The sequence below is a fragment of the Pleurodeles waltl genome, chromosome 7, assembly GCF_031143425.1.
Source record: "Pleurodeles waltl isolate 20211129_DDA chromosome 7, aPleWal1.hap1.20221129, whole genome shotgun sequence".
NCBI lineage: Eukaryota > Metazoa > Chordata > Amphibia > Caudata > Salamandridae > Pleurodeles > Pleurodeles waltl.
The window spans coordinates 56195241-56219826 of NC_090446.1; the positions used below are offsets into that span (position 1 = coordinate 56195241).

The 24586-nt window shown below is 43.1% G+C and overlaps 1 protein-coding gene across 1 annotated transcript in view; it reads left to right on the forward strand.

Moving 5' to 3' along the window:
* The window catches only part of LOC138247178 (killer cell lectin-like receptor subfamily B member 1B allele A), a 344850-nt gene that overhangs the window by 203285 nt on the left and 116979 nt on the right, over nt 1-24586 (forward strand). The window lies entirely within an intron of this gene.

A 24586-nucleotide genomic window follows, 5' to 3' on the forward strand; every position in this document is an offset into this window, starting at 1 on the left:
TTATATCTGTGTCTTTGTTGTGAGGACCTCTAAAACCCAAGTTGGTCAACCCTGTTTTAGCTTCGTTTTACAGTTCATATTTTATTCATGTTAGTAAGTCTGCTTTTAGCAATGATTTTTACATATTTTATCAGCTGGCTTTTTTCCAGGAATATGAGGAACAACCTCTTTGTTTAATTAGCCGTTGCAAGTACTTTCTGTTCAAGGCTAACCACACTGTACACAATATGCTCGTTTATGTTGCCATTCAGGAGACCGCTTCTAACACCTAGGGCCTTATTATGAGTTTGGCAGTCCCACTATGGGACCGCCAAACTCGCAGGAAGGACGTCACCACCATGGCGGTGGCGTCCCTCCCAAGCGTATTACAATGTTCCCGCTGGGCTGACCGGAGGGAACATTGTGGTATACAGTCCCTGCTGGGCTGTCTGGTGGGAACAATGATATGGTATTGGCCTCGGCTCCCTTAAGAGAGCAGAGGTCAATACCCTAGCACAAGCACCCTTGGAATGTACACTGTCCAACAGTGCTGGGCAGGGGGGTCCTGCAGTGCTAATGCCATGTGCATGGGCAGTGCAGGGGCCCCCTTGAGGCCCCCGGCACTGGTTTTCCACCAGTCTTCTGAAGGCAAGGACCCCGCCATGAGAAAGCTGGCCGAAAGCTGAGTTGTAATCAGCCAAGAGGCACTGAACTCAGAGCCGCCCTGGCTGAGTACAACTCAGACCGCCATCAGAACGGTTGGAACCAGGTTCCCAGCGGAGAAGGCGGTCCCCTGGTGGGTCCGACCCTCTAGGATTGTAATGTGGTGATCAGAGAGTCTTGGACCACCAGCCTCATAATGAGGCCCTTAGACACAGCACTGCATTGGAACTGTAGTTCTAATACAGTATGGTTTATTATATAAATGGTGCACTGACCCAGAGAGTGTTCCAGCCACGACCATCCTGGGATGACCGCTGCCGTCAACATGCAGCTCTGTTGTCGCTAATCTACCAGCTCGTGAGAGGATTGCTATCTACATCGTAGGCTGACTCCTGGTCACCCTATGACAGTGATTCCCAAACTTTTTCGACTCGTGGCTCCCTTGACCAGTTGGTCGTTGGCCGCGGCTCCCCATTACATTTATTTGGCAGGAGGGGGCTACAGTGTGCCCTGTAATTCTCATTCATCAGCCTTCTAGCAGAAACGTTGTATAACGATGGCTAATGCAGCATCAGTTCACAGTGAAGGAAAAGAGAATACATTAAAATGTCAAATGCAATCCTGGCAGCTTGTTGTTTCTGTACACCATCAGACACTGAAAGAGGATATGTGTAAATCCCCACTGCATACATTCTGGAATCAAAATTATATCAATTTGTTGCAGGGGTAAGCCTGAGAATCTATGGTAATTTAAAGGCCAGACTGACTTACTAACACAGGAATGTAGAGAAACATGTTAACACCAGCATGTTTCACTACTTCAAAAGAGAGTAAAATAGTAGTATTCCAGCAAAGCTGAATGAATACAAAAACAAAACTGAGTTACCTTGAGTGTGTAGGGCAGGGGTGCCACTCTTCTGAAAAACTGCACTTTTTGTCTGGATGAGGTTGCTTACAAAAGTGGAAACACGGATAAGTAGAACTAAAGCTGTCCTTCAGCAATAAAAATAATGCAACTAGAGCTGCTGTTCCGAAGTCTGGAAATCTGTGCTCATACTGGCATCTAGTGGCTATTACAGGAACTGCAGTATAATGAAACGATTGGCAAAGGTTCACTGCTGAACGATGTGTGCAGCATTAATAGTTTTGCAGTGACCGTGGCGCCCCTGGCTGAGATTGGTAGCGCACCAGGGTGCCACGGCGCACAGTTTGGGAACCACTGACCTATGATGTAGATGGTCAGTTTGGAGTTGGAGCTAGTCCCTTAGATTGGGCCAGGCAGAATGGTACACCATCCATACTCTCAGCATAGACATAGGGTAGGAAGGAGTAACTTGTAGAAAACCTAGAACCACATTAATCATGGTTGGACTGTTTGTCTTCTGTGCCATGTTTGTAATTATGATTACCTTGCTTTGTTTTATCTGCCTAATTATCGTAGCTCATTCTCTTTATGCTAGGTTGAGATTGTTTCAATAAATGTATTAAAAACCTATCTTGCATTCTTGTGTCTCACCTTGGCATGCATGAGTGATACAACGAAAGGGGTATGATCTGTTTCCATGACTTCCCTGGGGTGTCAGAGTTTCATGTTCAGGTTGCCGTAATTACCTTCCACCCCAGTAGGTTTAAGTGAGGCACTGTGATCTGACCAGGAATAGGGACAACTGTCTCCTAAGGTTTGAATAGACTCAGTCCTCCACATTCTAAAGATCTGCCATACAAAATATGCAGGCCTATTGTCCAAGAAGGAACTGTATAACAACTTCTAACAAAATAGTTTCCAGCAATGTATGGAGCGAAGGATGCAAGGAATGGGCCACTGGCAATACAGTAGATAGTTAATTGGTCATCCAGGGCAACTGTAGGAAGCTGTGATTGAACCTGGTCTTAGCCAGGCGCCTATAGTGGCAAAATCAGGAGTCTTGATAGTCGCAATATCTGGGGACATTGATGAAGACAATGGGACCAGGCTAGACACACAGGAGCCGGCTGTGGAGAAACCTAGGCTGTGCTGATCATATTAACAGAGTTAAAAGTACTCCCCAGTTTCTCCGTATGCTCAGGTTGAGAAAACAGTGGGAGTGTTAGTCCATAACTTTATCAGCACTTTCCAGAGCTGTAGGAAGAGTCAAATCAACAAACGGTTGATGACAACTTACTGCCCCTCTATACATTGAGAGATCAGAGTCGGTAGATGCTGCAGCTGGCCATTGATGGTTTTTATGTTGCCCTTTTATCAATGCAGATTTGGATGAAATGGATTAAGACAGTTCATCTCGGCCTAACGCAACAGAAGAGCATTTGGATTATGCAGAGTCTGAAGTGAGCATGCCCTTCCGTGGGGAATTCCATAAGCTCTAGTGCTTCATTTGGTTAAAATTTATGTTTACACATAAGGCAAGTGCAGACAACCCACAAAAAAATCACCAGAATAGCTTTTCACTTTTCCGGATTCCTTATATTCTCCCACACAGCAGTATCATGTAGTGTCACAAACTCACTTATTGCTTATTTCTTAGTAGCAGCTGCAGTGCTTTAGTGCACCTCACTACCCTTCTCCCAACTCCTTGAGAGCAGCGAAGTGAAACTCACCATTGACTTGAGCTACAAAGCTGGAGAGATGTAAAGAGGTATCCTGGTTTAATCTCTGGACTGATCAGGCTTCAGGAAGGACTCCTTAGGGCAGCCAAACATCTTGAAATCTTCCTGAACCGCACCAACTATAACGCTGCCCAGGATTGGTTACAAATTCAACTATAAACTGACTGCCACTGGCCCGCTCCTGTTTGTAGCTGTGCTCAACAGAACAAAGGAGTGCACAAGGAACCGAAGCCGCAGAATTAAATTGAGTCACCAAATCCCTGGGCCATCATACCGGCTGGTGTTTTTCAGCTGCCCACTCTCAGCTGAAGTGCTACAGTATCCAGTATTCACTTTGAGATCCTTTCCCCGTGTTCTGAAAGGAGTCTGGCTGGACTCATTCTAATTTTTCAAGATGATGTGCTTCTACCACCCACTCCTCGAGGACTGGTTTCCACATTCACCGCACACCCATCCATCACAGGTGTCACCGGCCATGTGACCCTGCAAATAAAAGGGTCTGGGTGCACGTGCCTGAGGCCAGTTCCAGTACCCATAAGCATGTGTCCTTGTACTCATTTAAGTAGCATGAGGGCAAAGGGCCCCCAACAACACAGGACACCTCCGCAATTGCCAATGTTGCTGCCAAGGTCACACCTGGAGCTCCGACGTTGGTGTCTGTGCCCCCAGCGAGTTCCCGAGGCTCTGGTAGTGAAACATTGCAGGTGCCGCTCCAGAAGACCAAACCAGGAAACTTGCTCTAGAACCAAAAAAAGAAATGCACACCTCTCTACCAAAAGGTAAAATCCTGGTCATCAAAAACAAAAAAGCAAAACCCATAGCAGGATCAAATCTTGGTTCCAAGTCGTCAAGCCTAATCAGTGCAGGAAGTCAGGAGGCTGTGCAAAAATATTGCTGAGTCAAACACCAAGGGCTAGTTCAATGCAAAACAAGAAATTAGGAAGGAAGGAAACTGAGCGAACCAACCAAGAAAAAAACAGCTCAGGTGATGGAAAGGCGATATGGGTGTAAATCAGTGGTGGATTCTCCACTGTAGTGGAGTAGCGTCGCCCCCACGCCCCACCGGCCAGCAGCAACTGCTGCAAATCCTTTAACAATGAAAGGATAATAAACTAGGTTTATTATCCTTTTATTGTTAAAGTGGCAGGGTATTGGGGATGATGGGGACGAGGGGAGTGCACAGTGCACTCACCTCAGTGCGCATGTATGTTTGGCCAGTTGTCCTGGGCTAGCCAAACACACATGCGCAGTAGGCTCTCCAGCCCTGCACTGTGTTGCCGGGCTGGAGAGAGCAGGCACAGACTCCCAGTCTGCCTGGGACTGCCCTGGCTGGGCACTCCCAGCTAATTCTGATGCTGCTCTGAGCAGCGTCACGATTGGCCGCAGGGCAGGCTGGAAGCCTGTTCCTGTGAGGAGACGGAGGAGCAGCAGTGTGGTGCTATATCTGTGTTGGTTATGCACTTTAGAAGATGATTTACTCCCCACAGATGGGTACCCTTAAAACTTTACAGACAAGTCTTTATTTTGCTTAGAAAAGGGCCATCAGTGTTTAGGTGGTTGGATCAGAGCAATATAGTTATAACATTGAACATTAATAGGCCGGAACAGGTCTTTGAGTTAAATGAAGAGCAATACTTCTCACAGAGGTGCAATGAGCCCCCTAAAGTATTTTCTGTTAGGGTTGGAGAGCTGCAAGGATTCCAGCATAAAATAATTTAAAAAGAGAATCCTACTCCCCTCACTTGCAGGGTTAGAAACATACCATTTTACATCAGAAATTAAGTTAAGGCTACTTTAGAGAGATTGGCTAAGGAAGGTATTATTGAAAGTACTGAGGCTAGTGAGTGATTAGCCCCTTTGGTGTTGGCGCGATTTATCAATGGCAACATTAGGCTTTGCATTGACCTGTGTGATCTTAATCAGAACATTTGTATTGATACATTTCCCCGTCCCAAAATTAGTACGACGCTGACCTTAACAAAGGGTGTTAGATGGTTTAAATCTCTTGACTAAGCTTCAGCGTACCACCAGGTAGTACTGCATCCTAAAATGTAGACACCTAACCACCTTTATCACATCATATGGATGCTTTCACTTTAACTGCATGCCCTTTGGGTTGGCAACTGTCGCTGCAGTGTTTCAGTGCATAATGTACCAATTGTTTAAAGATCAAGGAAGTGTCATTTTTTCAGCACAACCTCGTTAATATGGATAAGGTTCACACTGAGTTGAAAAAATGAATATTTGCACTTAGTTCAATCACTTATATAGGTTAATTTCTGAGTGTGAAGTTTCACCTATAAAAGAGTTGGTTGAAACCATTAAGAATGCTCTGGCACGATCTCCAAGGATGGCCTTGGGTTGGCAGAATTTCAGGCAACATTTGTCAAGGACTTCATGGCAAAGACATTCTAAATGAGACAACTATTAGGGAATTCCAGTAAGTCTGAATAGAATCACGTTCACCAGAATTGTTTTGAACATATCAAGAGCAAAGGTTCTTGTTCTATTAAGTTGCATGGCTTTGATGCCTCTACCAAGACTGTTATCACCACTGATGCCAGTGGGAAGCGCTTAGGCCTGGTGCTTTCACAGATTGACAAAAATGCATAAGAGGCCACCTCACATTCAGTTTCTGCAGCTGATGAGAAATTCTCCATTGTTGAGAGAAAGATTAAATCTCCCCTCACTAGGTTATCCTTGAAGCTACTAGATCACAATTACAGGGTACAGTATTTACCAGGTGCAAAAAGCAAAGTGGCTGACTTTTTGAGAACACCACCATTATAGGAAATTGAGAAGAATGATGACCAGTGTTGTGATATGTGTTGCAGTTATGGATGAAGGGACTACTGATTGCTCTTCTATGGAACAGTGGTTATGAAACTGACACTATTTTGAGTAAAGTTAAGGAACATAGTAAGAGAGATGGCCCGATAAGAAAATGATAAATTAAGTAAAACATTTTGGGAAATGAAAGCTAAACTGACCTGGGAAGATGATGGGTTCATCATGAGGGGTATTAGAATGATTCCACCTTTAACACTGAGGAACAAGACTTGAGAAATATATCTTGGGGAGTATCAAGGAATTATCAAGTGCAAAAGAAGAGTTAAATCTCATTGTTCGTGACCTGTTACTAATATCGAGATGGAAATGTTTTTTTAAGAGTGTATTGAGTGTGTGAATGCAGACATAAATATAACTACCATTAGTCAGTCTTTGTCTCCCTTAGCATGTCCAGATGAGCCTGCCAGACGTTAGGTGATAATAATCTAGGGCCAATACTGGATCAGCAATATGTTGGCCAGAATGTTACTATGTCATGTTATCTGCTCTCAAAATGACCTGTAGGAAGTGTTTTGGAAAAAGCAGACTCTATTGCTGTTATGGGGTTCCTGGATGAAGTTCAGAAGGAAGATTTTGCCGAGTCACTGCTCAGTGATATTGGTCCTCAGTTTGTTTCGAGTGTGCTGCAGGATTACTAATCAAAAAATAAAATGTCATGGAAGCACGCCTCAGTATCCTGCTGATAACGGCACTGCGGCACAATTCACTAGAGCTCTGATGGGCAGTACACAAATGGCGGATACAATTAAGAACTGGGAACTAGAAGTACAAAAGCGGATGTGGGGGTACTGCACAACCCCTACTGTAGCTGTGTACTCACCTGTTAGGTGAATCCTAAACCTTAGGGATTTATTTAACCAAACGTGAATGAGGCAGGAGAGGCAGCACCCAGTCTCTCTAGAAGATGTCAAAGAGAACATAAACAAAAAAATGTTGCATTACAAAAAGAATTATGATCATAAACATGGTGAGAAGGATGTAAAGTTGTTCGTAGGTGATTATGTCAAAGTTAGGTATCCGAAGAAAAGAGAAACGGGAGGCAGTAAACCTTTAGGTCAATATAAGGTTGTGGAGTTGTTTGAAAAATTAATTACAAAGTTTTGCATTTTACTAAACGTGCAATGTTTCTTAAGTGTGGACGAACCAAGAAGGTTTGAGTGAATCGGGTGGTAGAGTGCACGCACACTCCTTGGTTGATAGATGTGAATGTTGAGAGCGCAAATGAGTTTGAGTGCAAGATCTCTGACGAGGAATGGCGAGTGCTTACTGCTCAAGTTGCTGTGTTGGAGCAAGGAAGGCTGTGTGGTTGTCGTGTACGTCTTGTTTGCATTCCTTGGCAATGGAAGGATTATGTTGTGGAGTACTTTCCTACAAACCTCTTTAAAGGACATCTTTTAAGTTAATGAACCTAGACTTGGATTCCACTCTGTATTACTGAACATAGACAGAATACCTTTCTGTATTTATCTCTATCCTTTAATTCTTAGGTATGTTGTTATGTATTTTTTTTTGTTAAGGGGGGAGTCATGTTGTGTTGGTCTATATTCTATTATGTCGTCATACTGCCACTCTGACAATATGATGACGTGATGGTAGAAAAGGAGATTAACTGGTGCAGGAAGGAGCAAATTGTTTTCTTTGCTATATGTTGTGGGGTCTTTTGTGCAATAAACTACTACGTGACTTACACTTCAATGTGAAGGCTCTGATTTATCATTTTTTATTTACAATGATTTATGTTACAAAATTAAGGTCTGTACAATGTGTTTGAAACAATTACTGCACTGTGTGAGTGATTAAAATTAGGTGTTCTAATTAGAAAGTGTTAGAACGATTGTGAGGGTAAGCTCTACATGTAATAGAGTGTAGCTTGTTTGTGACATTATGTTAACTAAAAATTGTCATCTCAGAATGGCATATATAGACATTGTATTATTCCACCTTTCATCAGTGATGCTGCCCAGCCACATAAGTGCAGCAGTCAAGCTAACAGTTCAACAGAAAAAGGAGCTAACGAGCTGATGCTACACCTGTATATCCTTATCTCTCTTCAATACCCCAACCAGTGCCCCCAGATGTGGCTGTAGATAGGGATAATAAAAGTAGGTAAGCCCCATTTCGTGGCGATGTTGTGCAACAGAGAGCAACCTTGCACAGACGTCTGGAGAACAGCATTCCCCTCTAGGGGCAAGGCATTTGAATTGTGACTTGAGAATCCCAAAAGCACATGGCGCCCTTGTGTGGCTTGATACATCTACGTTACGATTTGCATCACGCAAGAGTGACACAACTCTTTGGTAAATATGCAGGAGGGTGTCTAATAAGTCATGTATCTATTGTGTTTGCAATAAGTGAAATCCCCAGATGCACATGCAGCCCCAGTGTACCAAATCTCACCAAAATATCCGACAATCAACCAAAGAGTAAGAGGTAAGTGACAAAAGATGTAGATGTGTGTGGTTCCAGGAAAGGCAATGTACACATCAGTGAAGCAGCCCCTGGCATCGTGGACAGATGTACAAAAGTGTGGTGAGGTGGCCGAATTGCCACAAAGCTGCAGTCAGTGGCACTTATCATATGATGGAAGTGGGCAATTCAGAAAATTCCCTGGGCACGCTTTGCCATTCCTTCAGTGACTGAAGCATGTTCATAAGCTAGTGATGATGCCATCTTATCAGATACTCTAAAGATTTGATTTAATTTCATTTATTTTTGTAAAGCGCAGCATATGCCAGAAGGCATCCAAAGAGCCTAAGGGAGAATTGGGGATGGTTTAAGCCTTCTTTAAACGTGTGTCCCTTAAGAGATTAGATACAGTTAGCATAATATATCAAATAAGCCTTCTCAAAACAAGATAAGAGGTAAAAACCATGAAAGTTTTTATTAAAAAATATAAGATCATCAAGAAGGCAAAAATATGGTTAGTCTGTCATTAGGTCTCAAAATCAGCCAAGCATCATAATGCATATATTGGGAATTAGCATAGGTCTCAAATTCAGAAATCAATAGCCAGAACAGAATATGCTAATAAATGCATCCTCTTGAAATATGACTTAAAGTGTTCCTCTACCCTCTATGAAACATAGAATGTTTCTAGATTCTAGTCAATAGGCAATACAGCATGAGAACTGCCCCTCTAAGAAAGTAGAATATGTGGCTCCCCTCCAGATTGATCATCTTTTATAGAGAAATACACAGCAAAGATCATAAAGTCAGCGTGAGATAAGCAAAGAGATACATAGGCTCAACAAATCACAATGCAGAATTAAATGCAACAAGACTCAAACTCCATCTTGTCCTATCCCCTAAATGGATGTTAATTAGGCCTCTTTTTTCCTCGTGGCATCGAAGGTGATGGTACAAATCATGCTACACTTTAACAATGAGGCAATTACGGAATGACTAAGCTCACTGGGCAGGAAGAGACAATTAGCAGCAACATTTGAGAGGGACAGCTGCCCCTAAAACTTACCAAGAACAACATTTTACTAAAAGGAAAATAACAGCACTACAAAATGTTTTCCATGTACCAATATTTTATGTGCACATTTTGCTGCAAGTGAAAAGGGAGGAATGAAAAAATAATCCTGTTTAGAATTTAAAGCTGTATTTTAGGCCTAGTTTGGCTAATTTAAGGAAAATGTATGTCTGTTAATTGCATTAATTGTATTTCAAATTCAAATTGTTCTTGTCACTAAGCGATCATTATTTATTAATTAGAAAAATCTTTTTCATCTGGTGCACTTTTCTGAACCTGTACTGTGTACCTAACAATAATCAAAATATCAAATGTTCCCAGACGTCTTTAGGTACCAGAACAGTCAATTGTCAATAAGTAAATCACTTTATTCAACTTAGAAGATTTGTGAAAAATCATTCATAGTCGATAATTCATCTATAAGGTATTTAAGGGCTAAAAGCGTTATGTATACGAAAGACATGCATGAAAAGCTCTATATGAATAGAAAATCCTGGGAAGGAAATCAATGAAATAGTCCCAGAAAATAAAATACAACAGAAAACAAGGCCTAGTAGGGAAGTGTTGGTCTTCAAGTGAGGACAGAAGACAGTCAATCGTGACTTCACTTGTCATCGATCCATGACACTGTGGACTAGAGAACACGTAGACATGTTTCAGTCAGCATCAACTGGTCATCTATCCACCTTCATCAGAACTTGAATAGGGTGACTTTGGATACTACTGGTAAATCTAATCAATTGGAAATATTAAGGGTCCCAAGAAAATATAGCATCAAAGATATATATAGCAAAGAATCATCATAAATAAAGTAACCTTTCGAAGTCCAATCCTCCCTTTATAGTTATCACAGAAAGAACAAAAGAAGAGTGTGCCTAATAATTAAAATTGCCCAAACAAGTTATCATTGCTAATGCTTAGGCATACACACTCTGGGTATTGAAACATATGTTCAAAAATACATCTGATCACATGTAATCGAAGACAAATTATGTGAAAAAAATTGTCATTAGTTCTTCAGAATTTAAAAATGAAAATTTCAAATTAAATCCTATTCTACAATGACAATAACGTATATCAAGGCTATAGCATTAGAATAGAAAAACATTAGCATGAAGCAAATGCACATCAAAGATATCCAAGGAACATTCTGTGCCTGGAAACAGGGCTGGCCAAAAACCTCTGATCATGGTGATCTAGGATGCAACAGGATAGGAAAATATTTACAGCAAAGAAGAAAAAACAAAACTCAACACAAGATTTACAATAGGACCAGGGAAGATCAGTGAATCATACCATATGAAGGTTTGAAGACCCCAGTGTTGCAGAATGTGCTGAGTAAAGACTCTGTATTTCCTGAACATGAAAGGTAAGGATTTCTTTTTGCCGTGTGTTTTTTCAGCTTGCATACCATGGTTTGTGTATAACTTGGGAATATTCTGCTCTTTTTCCTGATGGACATATCTATCTGTGTTCACCCAGTAATTGAGTTTGCTCCTTATCTGCTGGAGTTGTAGGGGGTCATTATGAGTTTGGCAGTCACAGGACTGCCATTTTGGCGGTGACGGTCGTACTGCCAACAGACTGGTGAAGAAGACTGCCAAATTATGACCATGGTGGTATTCACAACGGAATACAACTAATTCACTGCCGGAACCGCCAGTGTGATCAAGCCACTCCCAGCAAGGACACACCTCCGCCAAAAAGGGAGGTCTAGGGTGGCGGAACCTAAGAGGCAGAGGACGGGGTCAGTGGAGGCACCTCCTACACCTGGAGGCAAGGTCACAAGTCACATGACAATGGCCAAAGGGCCCCTCAAAGGAATTAACCCAAGGATCCCCATCCATCACCTGAGGGCAAGGATCCCCATCCACCACCTGAGGGCAAGGATCCCCATCCACCACCTGAGGACAAGGATCCCCATCCACCACCTGAGGGCAAGGATCCCCATCCACCACCAGAGGCATGTAGCCCCCTCCAGAACCAGTGGGCAAGGAGCCCCCTCCAGAACCAGTGTCAATGAGCCGCCTCCAGAACCAGTGGGCATGATACGCACTCCAGAGACTATGGTCTAAGACTCCGTTTCAGGGACAGTGGGCAAGGAGCCCCCTCCAGGGACAATGGGCAGGGAACCCCCTTCCAGAACCAGTGGACAAGGAGCCCCTCCAGAACCAGGGGGCATGATACCCACTCAAGCTGAGGTGCCCCCCACCCCCCCCTTCCCCCTGAAGTGCCTGCCCATTTCCAACATGATGCACTTGAACAGTGGAGTCTGGATGATGTCAGGAGTCAAGTGGGGCTTGGATGATGCCCTGTGGCCATGTGGTCCTTTAGTACTTTGGACTGGCCATTGGCCCAATCTGTACATTGACGTGTAGCTAGTTATTTATTTATTCATTATGGTGGCTGTTGGCAGCAAAGTACAGTGGTTGTACTACAGGCATGTGTGTTTGCATTCTTTGCTCCTGGGTCCTTTAACTGTTGATGTACTGTGCAGCTGGTTGTGTGTGTGTGTATGGTGTGTGTTGTGCATGTGTGTGTCACTCTCCTTTTCCTCCCTCCCTCCCTTGTGTGCTAGGCGGCTGTATTCACCTTTGTCAGCGGCGCTGGTGCTCCAGGACGGCCATGGAGTGGTAGACCATAAGGAAGACTTGGAGTTCAGGTTCCATGGCGGCCGCGGAGTCCTCTGTGTCCCTGAAGGTGAGTCTTTCCTTTTCTGTAATATGCTTCCACCAGGCTTTTGATGGCGTTTTTAACGCCCCAGAAACCGTGGCGGTTTGCTATGTCATAATATGGTGGGTGGTACCTTGACTTCTGCCTGGTTGTAGGTGGCTACCGCCGTGGTCGGTGGTGTTAACACCTGGCAGTTGGTGTGGTACATTGGCTGTCTATGGGAGGTCTCACCTCCATGGTCATAATTTGGCAGTAATTATCGCCAGCCTGTTGGCGGTATTACCGTCACTTTAACAGTGACGGTCAGTACACCAATGTCATAATGAGGCCTATAATCTTGTTGCAACCCTTTGTGGATACTGATAAACTCTGTCAGTTCACTGTTTGGACCCCAACAGATTTTAGCAAAGTAATTTGAATGTAAGAGCATTATTATATCCAACAGAACAGCTGGAACGTACAAGAACGTAAGGGTTTTTCAGAGCATCTCTCTTCATTCCATGTCAAATGCAGCCTTAAGCTCAACAAAAGCTACATAAAGGCTGTCTGTGTTAATTTTCACCTCTTTCCATTTAATCATTAGAAACCTGAAAACTTGGTCCACCATATTGGTCCTTGGTCTGAACCCCATCTGGAAGTGACTAAGAATCTCATTATCTACAATCTGAACTGTCAGTTTCTCAAGGACATACACAAAAAATCTTTTGGGATATTATCAATAAGACTGATTGGATGGTAGTTGCCAGGAATATTATGAGAGCCTTTCTTGTAAATGGGAATTATTTCCACAGTTTGGAAACTGGGTGTCCAGCAGCTGTAGCATTAGAGAGTACATTACTATATAGGACAATACTTTAGACTTAGAGCAAAATAAATAATCTGAAGTTTTTTCTAACCTTGGAGCCTTGCCTTTTCTCTGGGCACCTATATCAGAATTAGTATCATCCAGTGAAAAAAAGATGAGAAAAGATATTGCAGAAGATGAAATTCACTGGATTCCGAGTAGATTCTGTCCTAAGTGACAAAGAAGTGTTATTTGAGCCACCTGCCAGAACCACAGTAATATTCTCTTGCATGGGGGAGGGGCTTTCTAGAGTTCTAAAAACTATGTTACCCACTCGCGTGTTGGAATGTGGCTCTCTGGTTTCATACTATTGTCCCATTCTGCATGAACTGCTATGTGCCAAAATTATTTGGTTTCCATAGTTCTGGCCTGCTTCCAATAGGTCCTCTCAGAGTGCTGTATCTCAGGCAATTTTAGCCTCTTTGACCTGGATCTTATATGCAGACCCAGGTTCTTGGATACCAATTTCATCTCCTTGTTTAATAGTAGTGATTAGCAAATTCTTGGCTACTCAGCAATCATTGTTAAATTATGTATGAGTTACAGATGGCTTCTTGCTACACTTTTTTTGATACATCATAAAAAATGATTTTGAGCCCCTAGAAGAATTCAGCATGGGACTAGAGTAAGAACTGTACATCTTCCTAATTCTGACTGAAAATGAGAAGTACTGGAATCAATTTGTTATACATCTATGCCATAGAGGGTGGACACTGCATAACATTTTCCCACTTTAAATTTCTCACATTGTTACCAATAAATAAAACATTCTCTAACTTTTTTGTTGAGACAGATAATTCCCTAATGATGCTACCATTCGGCTACAAGGCCAAAGGATCATGGTCAGTTTCATGTCTTGGAATCACACCCATGTCTATCAATTTATTCCAGTAAGTTTGAATAGAATCACGTTCACCATAATTGTTTTGAACATATCAAGAGCAAAGGTTCTTGTTCTATTAAGTTGCATGGCTTTGATGCCTCTACCAAGACTGTTATCACCACTGATGCCAGTGGGAAGCGCTTAGGCCTGGTGCTTTCACAGATTGACAAAAATGCATAAGAGGCCACCTCACATTCAGTTTCTGCAGCTGATGAGAAATTCTCCATTGTTGAGAGAAAGATTAAATCTCCCCTCACTAGGTTATCCTTGAAGCTACTAGATCACAATTACAGGGTACAGTATTTACCAGGTGCAAAAAGCAAAGTGGCTGACTTTTTGAGAACACCACCATTATAGGAAATTGAGAAGAATGATGACCAGTGTTGTGATATGTGTTGCAGTTATGGATGAAGGGACTACTGATTGCTCTTCTATGGAACAGTGGTTATGAAACTGACACTATTTTGAGTAAAGTTAAGGAACATAGTAAGAGAGATGGCCCGATAAGAAAATGATAAATTAAGTAAAACATTTTGGGAAATGAAAGCTAAACTGACCTGGGAAGATGATGGGTTCATCATGAGGGGTATTAGAATGATTCCACCTTTAACACTGAGGAACAAGACTTGAGAAATATATCTTGGGGAGTATCAAGGAATTATCAAGTGCAAAAGAAGAGTTAAATCTCATTGTTCGTGACCTGTTACTAATATCGAGATGGAAATGTTTTTTTAAGAGTGTATTGAGTGTGTGAATGCAGACATAAATATAACTACCATTAGTCAGTCTTTGTCTCCCTTAGCATGTCCAGATGAGCCTGCCAGACGTTAGGTGATAATAATCTAGGGCCAATACTGGATCAGCAATATGTTGGCCAGAATGTTACTATGTCATGTTATCTGCTCTCAAAATGACCTGTAGGAAGTGTTTTGGAAAAAGCAGACTCTATTGCTGTTATGGGGTTCCTGGATGAAGTTCAGAAGGAAGATTTTGCCGAGTCACTGCTCAGTGATATTGGTCCTCAGTTTGTTTCGAGTGTGCTGCAGGATTACTAATCAAAAAATAAAATGTCATGGAAGCACGCCTCAGTATCCTGCTGATAACGGCACTGCGGCACAATTCACTAGAGCTCTGATGGGCAGTACACAAATGGCGGATACAATTAAGAACTGGGAACTAGAAGTACAAAAGCGGATGTGGGGGTACTGCACAACCCCTACTGTAGCTGTGTACTCACCTGTTAGGTGAATCCTAAACCTTAGGGATTTATTTAACCAAACGTGAATGAGGCAGGAGAGGCAGCACCCAGTCTCTCTAGAAGATGTCAAAGAGAACATAAACAAAAAAATGTTGCATTACAAAAAGAATTATGATCATAAACATGGTGAGAAGGATGTAAAGTTGTTCGTAGGTGATTATGTCAAAGTTAGGTATCCGAAGAAAAGAGAAACGGGAGGCAGTAAACCTTTAGGTCAATATAAGGTTGTGGAGTTGTTTGAAAAATTAATTACAAAGTTTTGCATTTTACTAAACGTGCAATGTTTCTTAAGTGTGGACGAACCAAGAAGGTTTGAGTGAATCGGGTGGTAGAGTGCACGCACACTCCTTGGTTGATAGATGTGAATGTTGAGAGCGCAAATGAGTTTGAGTGCAAGATCTCTGACGAGGAATGGCGAGTGCTTACTGCTCAAGTTGCTGTGTTGGAGCAAGGAAGGCTGTGTGGTTGTCGTGTACGTCTTGTTTGCATTCCTTGGCAATGGAAGGATTATGTTGTGGAGTACTTTCCTACAAACCTCTTTAAAGGACATCTTTTAAGTTAATGAACCTAGACTTGGATTCCACTCTGTATTACTGAACATAGACAGAATACCTTTCTGTATTTATCTCTATCCTTTAATTCTTAGGTATGTTGTTATGTATTTTTTTTTGTTAAGGGGGGAGTCATGTTGTGTTGGTCTATATTCTATTATGTCGTCATACTGCCACTCTGACAATATGATGACGTGATGGTAGAAAAGGAGATTAACTGGTGCAGGAAGGAGCAAATTGTTTTCTTTGCTATATGTTGTGGGGTCTTTTGTGCAATAAACTACTACGTGACTTACACTTCAATGTGAAGGCTCTGATTTATCATTTTTTATTTACAATGATTTATGTTACAAAATTAAGGTCTGTACAATGTGTTTGAAACAATTACTGCACTGTGTGAGTGATTAAAATTAGGTGTTCTAATTAGAAAGTGTTAGAACGATTGTGAGGGTAAGCTCTACATGTAATAGAGTGTAGCTTGTTTGTGACATTATGTTAACTAAAAATTGTCATCTCAGAATGGCATATATAGACATTGTATTATTCCACCTTTCATCAGTGATGCTGCCCAGCCACATAAGTGCAGCAGTCAAGCTAACAGTTCAACAGAAAAAGGAGCTAACGAGCTGATGCTACACCTGTATATCCTTATCTCTCTTCAATACCCCAACCAGTGCCCCCAGATGTGGCTGTAGATAGGGATAATAAAAGTAGGTAAGCCCCATTTCGTGGCGATGTTGTGCAACAGAGAGCAACCTTGCACAGACGTCTGGAGAACAGCATTCCCCTCTAGGGGCAAGGCATTTGAATTGTGACTTGAGAATCCCAAAAGCACATGGCGCCCTTGTGTGGCTTGATACATCTACGTTACGATTTGCATCACGCAAGAGTGACACAACTCTTTGGTAAATATGCAGGAGGGTGTCTAATAAGTCATGTATCTATTGTGTTTGCAATAAGTGAAATCCCCAGATGCACATGCAGCCCCAGTGTACCAAATCTCACCAAAATATCCGACAATCAACCAAAGAGTAAGAGGTAAGTGACAAAAGATGTAGATGTGTGTGGTTCCAGGAAAGGCAATGTACACATCAGTGAAGCAGCCCCTGGCATCGTGGACAGATGTACAAAAGTGTGGTGAGGTGGCCGAATTGCCACAAAGCTGCAGTCAGTGGCACTTATCATATGATGGAAGTGGGCAATTCAGAAAATTCCCTGGGCACGCTTTGCCATTCCTTCAGTGACTGAAGCATGTTCATAAGCTAGTGATGATGCCATCTTATCAGATACTCTAAAGATTTGATTTAATTTCATTTATTTTTGTAAAGCGCAGCATATGCCAGAAGGCATCCAAAGAGCCTAAGGGAGAATTGGGGATGGTTTAAGCCTTCTTTAAACGTGTGTCCCTTAAGAGATTAGATACAGTTAGCATAATATATCAAATAAGCCTTCTCAAAACAAGATAAGAGGTAAAAACCATGAAAGTTTTTATTAAAAAATATAAGATCATCAAGAAGGCAAAAATATGGTTAGTCTGTCATTAGGTCTCAAAATCAGCCAAGCATCATAATGCATATATTGGGAATTAGCATAGGTCTCAAATTCAGAAATCAATAGCCAGAACAGAATATGCTAATAAATGCATCCTCTTGAAATATGACTTAAAGTGTTCCTCTACCCTCTATGAAACATAGAATGTTTCTAGATTCTAGTCAATAGGCAATACAGCATGAGAACTGCCCCTCTAAGAAAGTAGAATATGTGGCTCCCCTCCAGATTGATCATCTTTTATAGAGAAATACACAGCAAAGATCATAAAGTCAGCGTGAGATAAGCAAAGAGATACATAGGCTCAACAAATCACAATGCAGAATTAAATGCAACAAGACTCAAACTCCATCTTGTCCTATCCCCTAAATGGATGTTAATTAGGCCTCTTTTTTCCTCGTGGCATCGAAGGTGATGGTACAAATCATGCTACACTTTAACAATGAGGCAATTACGGAATGACTAAGCTCACTGGGCAGGAAGAGACAATTAGCAGCAACATTTGAGAGGGACAGCTGCCCCTAAAACTTACCAAGAACAACATTTTACTAAAAGGAAAATAACAGCACTACAAAATGTTTTCCATGTACCAATATTTTATGTGCACATTTTGCTGCAAGTGAAAAGGGAGGAATGAAAAAATAATCCTGTTTAGAATTTAAAGCTGTATTTTAGGCCTAGTTTGGCTAATTTAAGGAAAATGTATGTCTGTTAATTGCATTAATTGTATTTCAAATTCAAATTGTTCTTGTCACTAAGCGATCATTATTTATTAATTAGAAAAATCTTTTTCATCTGGTGCACTTTTCTGAACCTGTACTGTGTACCTAACAATAATCAAAATATCAAATGTTCCCAGACGTCTTTAGGTACCAGAACAGTCAATTGTCAATAAGTAAATCACTTTATTCAACTTAGAAGATTTGTGAAAAATCATTCATAGTCGATAATTCATCTATAAGGTATTTAAGGGCTAAAAGCGTTATGTATACGAAAGACATGCATGAAAAGCTCTATATGAATAGAAAATCCTGGGAAGGAAATCAATGAAATAGTCCCAGAAAATAAAATACAACAGAAAACAAGGCCTAGTAGGGAAGTGTTGGTCTTCAAGTGAGGACAGAAGACAGTCAATCGTGACTTCACTTGTCATCGATCCATGACACTGTGGACTAGAGAAAACGTAGACATGTTTCAGTCAGCATCAACTGGTCATCTATCCACCTTCATCAGAACTTGAATAGGGTGACTTTGGATACTACTGGTAAATCTAATCAATTGGAAATATTAAGGGTCCCAAGAAAATATAGCATCAAAGATATATATAGCAAAGAATCATCATAAATAAAGTAACCTTTCGAAGTCCAATCCTCCCTTTATAGTTATCACAGAAAGAACAAAAGAAGAGTGTGCCTAATAATTAAAATTGCCCAAACAAGTTATCATTGCTAATGCTTAGGCATACACACTCTGGGTATTGAAACATATGTTCAAAAATACATCTGATCACATGTAATCGAAGACAAATTATGTGAAAAAAATTGTCATTAGTTCTTCAGAATTTAAAAATGAAAATTTCAAATTAAATCCTATTCTACAATGACAATAACGTATATCAAGGCTATAGCATTAGAATAGAAAAACATTAGCATGAAGCAAATGCACATCAAAGATATCCAAGGAACATTCTGTGCCTGGAAACAGGGCTGGCCAAAAACCTCTGATCATGGTGATCTAGGATGCAACAGGATAGGAAAATATTTACAGCAAAGAAGAAAAAACAAAACTCAACACAAGATTTACAATAGGACCAGGGAAGATCAGTGAATCATACCATATGAAGGTTTGAAGACCCCAGTGTTGCAGAATGTGCTGAGTAAAGACTCTGTATTTCCTGAACATGAAAGGTAAGGATTTCTTTTTGCCGTGTGTTTTTTCAGCTTGCATACCATGGTTTGTGTATAACTTGGGAATATTCTGCTCTTTTTCCTGATGGACATATCTATCTGTGTTCACCCAGTAATTGAGTTTGCTCCTTATCTGCTGGAGTTGTAGGGGGTCATTATGAGTTTGGCAGTCACAGGACTGCCATTTTGGCGGTGACGGTCGTACTGCCAACAGACTGGTGAAGAAGACTGCCAAATTATGACCATGGTGGTATTCACAACGGAATACAACTAATTCACTGCCGGAACCGCCAGTGTGATCAAGCCACTCCCAGCAAGGACACACCTCCGCCAAAAAGGGAGGTCTAGGGTGGCGGAACCTAAGAGGCAGAGGACGGGGTCAGTGGAGGCACCTCCTACACCTGGAGGCAAGGTCACAAGTCACATGACAATGGCCAAAGGGCCCCTCAAAGGAATTAACCCAAGGATCCCCATCCATCACCTGAGGGCAAGGATCCCCATCCACCACCTGAGGGCAAGGATCCCCATCCACCACCTGAGGACAAGGATCCCCATCCACCACCTGAGGGCAAGGATCCCCATCCACCACCAGAGGCATGTAGCCCCCTCCAGAACCAGTGGGCAAGGAGCCCCCTCCAGAACCAGTGTCAATGAGCCGCCTCCAGAACCAGTGGGCATGATACGCACTCCAGAGACTATGGTCTAAGACTCCGTTTCAGGGACAGTGGGCAAGGAGCCCCCTCCAGGGACAATGGGCAGGGAACCCCCTTCCAGAACCAGTGGACAAGGAGCCCCTCCAGAACCAGGGGGCATGATACCCACTCAAGCTGAGGTGCCCCCCACCCCCCCCTTCCCCCTGAAGTGCCTGCCCATTTCCAACATGATGCACTTGAACAGTGGAGTCTGGATGATGTCAGGAGTCAAGTGGGGCTTGGATGATGCCCTGTGGCCATGTGGTCCTTTAGTACTTTGGACTGGCCATTGGCCCAATCTGTACATTGACGTGTAGCTAGTTATTTATTTATTCATTATGGTGGCTGTTGGCAGCAAAGTACAGTGGTTGTACTACAGGCATGTGTGTTTGCATTCTTTGCTCCTGGGTCCTTTAACTGTTGATGTACTGTGCAGCTGGTTGTGTGTGTGTGTATGGTGTGTGTTGTGCATGTGTGTGTCACTCTCCTTTTCCTCCCTCCCTCCCTTGTGTGCTAGGCGGCTGTATTCACCTTTGTCAGCGGCGCTGGTGCTCCAGGACGGCCATGGAGTGGTAGACCATAAGGAAGACTTGGAGTTCAGGTTCCATGGCGGCCGCGGAGTCCTCTGTGTCCCTGAAGGTGAGTCTTTCCTTTTCTGTAATATGCTTCCACCAGGCTTTTGATGGCGTTTTTAACGCCCCAGAAACCGTGGCGGTTTGCTATGTCATAATATGGTGGGTGGTACCTTGACTTCTGCCTGGTTGTAGGTGGCTACCGCCGTGGTCGGTGGTGTTAACACCTGGCAGTTGGTGTGGTACATTGGCTGTCTATGGGAGGTCTCACCTCCATGGTCATAATTTGGCAGTAATTATCGCCAGCCTGTTGGCGGTATTACCGTCACTTTAACAGTGACGGTCAGTACACCAATGTCATAATGAGGCCTATAATCTTGTTGCAACCCTTTGTGGATACTGATAAACTCTGTCAGTTCACTGTTTGGACCCCAACAGATTTTAGCAAAGTAATTTGAATGTAAGAGCATTATTATATCCAACAGAACAGCTGGAACGTACAAGAACGTAAGGGTTTTTCAGAGCATCTCTCTTCATTCCATGTCAAATGCAGCCTTAAGCTCAACAAAAGCTACATAAAGGCTGTCTGTGTTAATTTTCACCTCTTTCCATTTAATCATTAGAAACCTGAAAACTTGGTCCACCATATTGGTCCTTGGTCTGAACCCCATCTGGAAGTGACTAAGAATCTCATTATCTACAATCTGAACTGTCAGTTTCTCAAGGACATACACAAAAAATCTTTTGGGATATTATCAATAAGACTGATTGGATGGTAGTTGCCAGGAATATTATGAGAGCCTTTCTTGTAAATGGGAATTATTTCCACAGTTTGGAAACTGGGTGTCCAGCAGCTGTAGCATTAGAGAGTACATTACTATATAGGACAATACTTTAGACTTAGAGCAAAATAAATAATCTGAAGTTTTTTCTAACCTTGGAGCCTTGCCTTTTCTCTGGGCACCTATATCAGAATTAGTATCATCCAGTGAAAAAAAGATGAGAAAAGATATTGCAGAAGATGAAATTCACTGGATTCCGAGTAGATTCTGTCCTAAGTGACAAAGAAGTGTTATTTGAGCCACCTGCCAGAACCACAGTAATATTCTCTTGCATGGGGGAGGGGCTTTCTAGAGTTCTAAAAACTATGTTACCCACTCGCGTGTTGGAATGTGGCTCTCTGGTTTCATACTATTGTCCCATTCTGCATGAACTGCTATGTGCCAAAATTATTTGGTTTCCATAGTTCTGGCCTGCTTCCAATAGGTCCTCTCAGAGTGCTGTATCTCAGGCAATTTTAGCCTCTTTGACCTGGATCTTATATGCAGACCCAGGTTCTTGGATACCAATTTCATCTCCTTGTTTAATAGTAGTGATTAGCAAATTCTTGGCTACTCAGCAATCATTGTTAAATTATGTATGAGTTACAGATGGCTTCTTGCTACACTTTTTTTGATACATCATAAAAAATGATTTTGAGCCCCTAGAAGAATTCAGCATGGGACTAGAGTAAGAACTGTACATCTTCCTAATTCTGACTGAAAATGAGAAGTACTGGAATCAATTTGTTATACATCTATGCCATAGAGGGTGGACACTGCATAACATTTTCCCACTTTAAATTTCTCACATTGTTACCAATAAATAAAACATTCTCTAACTTTTTTGTTGAGACAGATAATTCCCTAATGATGCTACCATTCGGCTACAAGGCCAAAGGATCATGGTCAGTTTCATGTCTTGGAATCACACCCATGTCTATCAATTTACCACACAGCCATAGGTCTAGTAAAATAGGATCCCGGCCTTTTAGAGGCCGGGCTCCTACTCATGTCTGAGAGAGAGTGACCATTGCGATAATGTATATCATGGGAAAGTGTGATATCTGCTAGTTGTAAAGCAGAGTATGGTGTTTTCTAGGGGTAGCCTCTGGTGTTCACAAGTATGCATCCTTTTCAGTAACAGATCCCTAAGTAGCAATGAAGGTTCAATGGCTGTACTAAAATCACCACCAATGATAATATGTAAATCCTTGCTATGTGAATCTACAACATCAGAGAGTGTTTGAAGCATTTGCGATTCCACAGTAGTTGTTACTACTTCTGTTACATACTTTAATTAGAAGAAATTTCAGATTGTGACTTGTTGAGATTTTTAGGGCCAATGGATCAGTGATAGAATATCAGAAATAAAAATACCATGTGGATATAATATTGTGCCAAAAATATCCAGGACCAAAATATCAAGAAGGGCAGTGCAAATAGGTATGTATAGATTTACTGTTCTACACTCCACATCCCCTACAACCTCGGACGGCTGCAAAGTGCTGCACTGTTGGTGGGGAGAGGCTCCTGCCCATCCCCTACAACCTCGGATGGCTGCACAGTGGTGGTGTTGTTGGTGGGGGAAGCTCCTGCCCATCCCCTGCAACCTCGGACGGATGCACAACCATGGTTAGAGGTGGGGGCTCCGTCACGGTTCCTGGTCCAGGCCCCTTGATTTCCCTGCCTGCTGGTGCAGGCTCTTTGCTCCCCCTGCCTGCTGGGACAGGCTCCTTGCTCATCCTGCCAGCTGGTGCAGGCTCCTTGCTTTTCTTGCCTTCTGGTACAGGATCCTTGGCCTTTCAGGTGGCAGGTGCAGGCTCCTTTCCCTTCTTTCCTGCTGGGCAGTCTCCTTCCCCTTTAGGCTGGCTGGTGCAGGCTCCTTCCCCTTCAGGACATGTGGCCTGGAACCCTTTGTACCATGAGAGGGTGCGGTTAGGGCTGGGCCTGTGGACTGTGTGGCTGAGGTGCTTGGCTGGGTTCTTGCTACCCTGCCCATACGTGCAGGACGGGGAGGGGGGAGGAAGAGGTCAATGGTGAATAGGAACAGTTTGTTAGGGACATTGGGGTGGGAAGAGGGAGAAGGAATGGGAGTGGAGGATGAGGGAGTGGTTGTTAGAGGTGTCTGTGTGCTGCTTTTGCGTGCAGGTACATGGGCTGTATGCTGTTGTGAGGGGGATGGCTGTAGGGTGTCTGAGTGCTTGCATTTGTGTACTTTAGGAGGGAGGGGACAGACACAGTGGGAGAGGACACAGGGGACGTGTGCATGGATGTTGTGGAGGTGTCTGCCAGTGAGGTGTGTTTTCTGCTTGTTGTGGTGATGCTGGTAGTGGATGATGATGTAGTGCATGCAGGTGTGAGTATGGATGTAAGTGGGTGGGAGGTGGAGGAGGAGGAGGGGGAGACAGTGGAAATAGTAGATGTTGTTGTGTCTGCAACTGGATGGTGTTTGTGTGAGTGCCTGTAGGATGTATTGTGGTGCTTGTGTTTGCCTGTGACACTCTTGGGTGTTGTCTTGTGTTCATGCGCGTCTGTATGTGTGCTTGGGATAGGTTGGGGTTGAGGGGGATGGGACTGGGAAGTGGAAGTTGGAGGGGAAAATGGTAGGAACAGGGGCAATGGCTGTCATCAAAGAGGAGGCCAGAGCCTGACTCGATCTCTGTTAGGCTGCCAATCCAGTGTGAATGCCCTCCAGGAATGCATTAGATTGTTGCATCTGGGCTGCTATCCCCTGGATGGATTTCACAATGGTTAACTGCCCTACAGAGATGGATCTCAGGAGGTCAATAGCCTCCTCACTCAGGGCAGTAGGGCTAACTGGGGCAGGGCCTGAGGTGCCTGCGGCGAAGGAGATGCCCACCCTCCTGGATGAGCGTGCATGGGCAACTCGATGAGGGGCTGCTGGGAGGGCTGGTATGGGGTGGCGGCTGTACCTGAGGTGGTTACAGAAGTGTCCGCCACCACCAGGGAGCTTCTATCGGAGAAGGTATCTGTGTCAGAACTGTCCCCTCCAGTCTCTGCCATGGTGCTCCCCTCGCCCTCCATCCCACTGGTGCCCTCCCCATCGGTGGACTCTGGCTCCTGGGTCCTGTGGGATGCAGGTCCCTCCATCGCCAGTGCCTCTGCTCCTCTGCCAGATGATGCTAATGCACATAAGGACAGGAGGGCAAAACAAAAAAGTGAGGAAAGAGGAAAGGGATACACTTGGTCAATGGCTGCACCAACACCACCATTGGCGTACACAGCACTGTCACACACAGGGA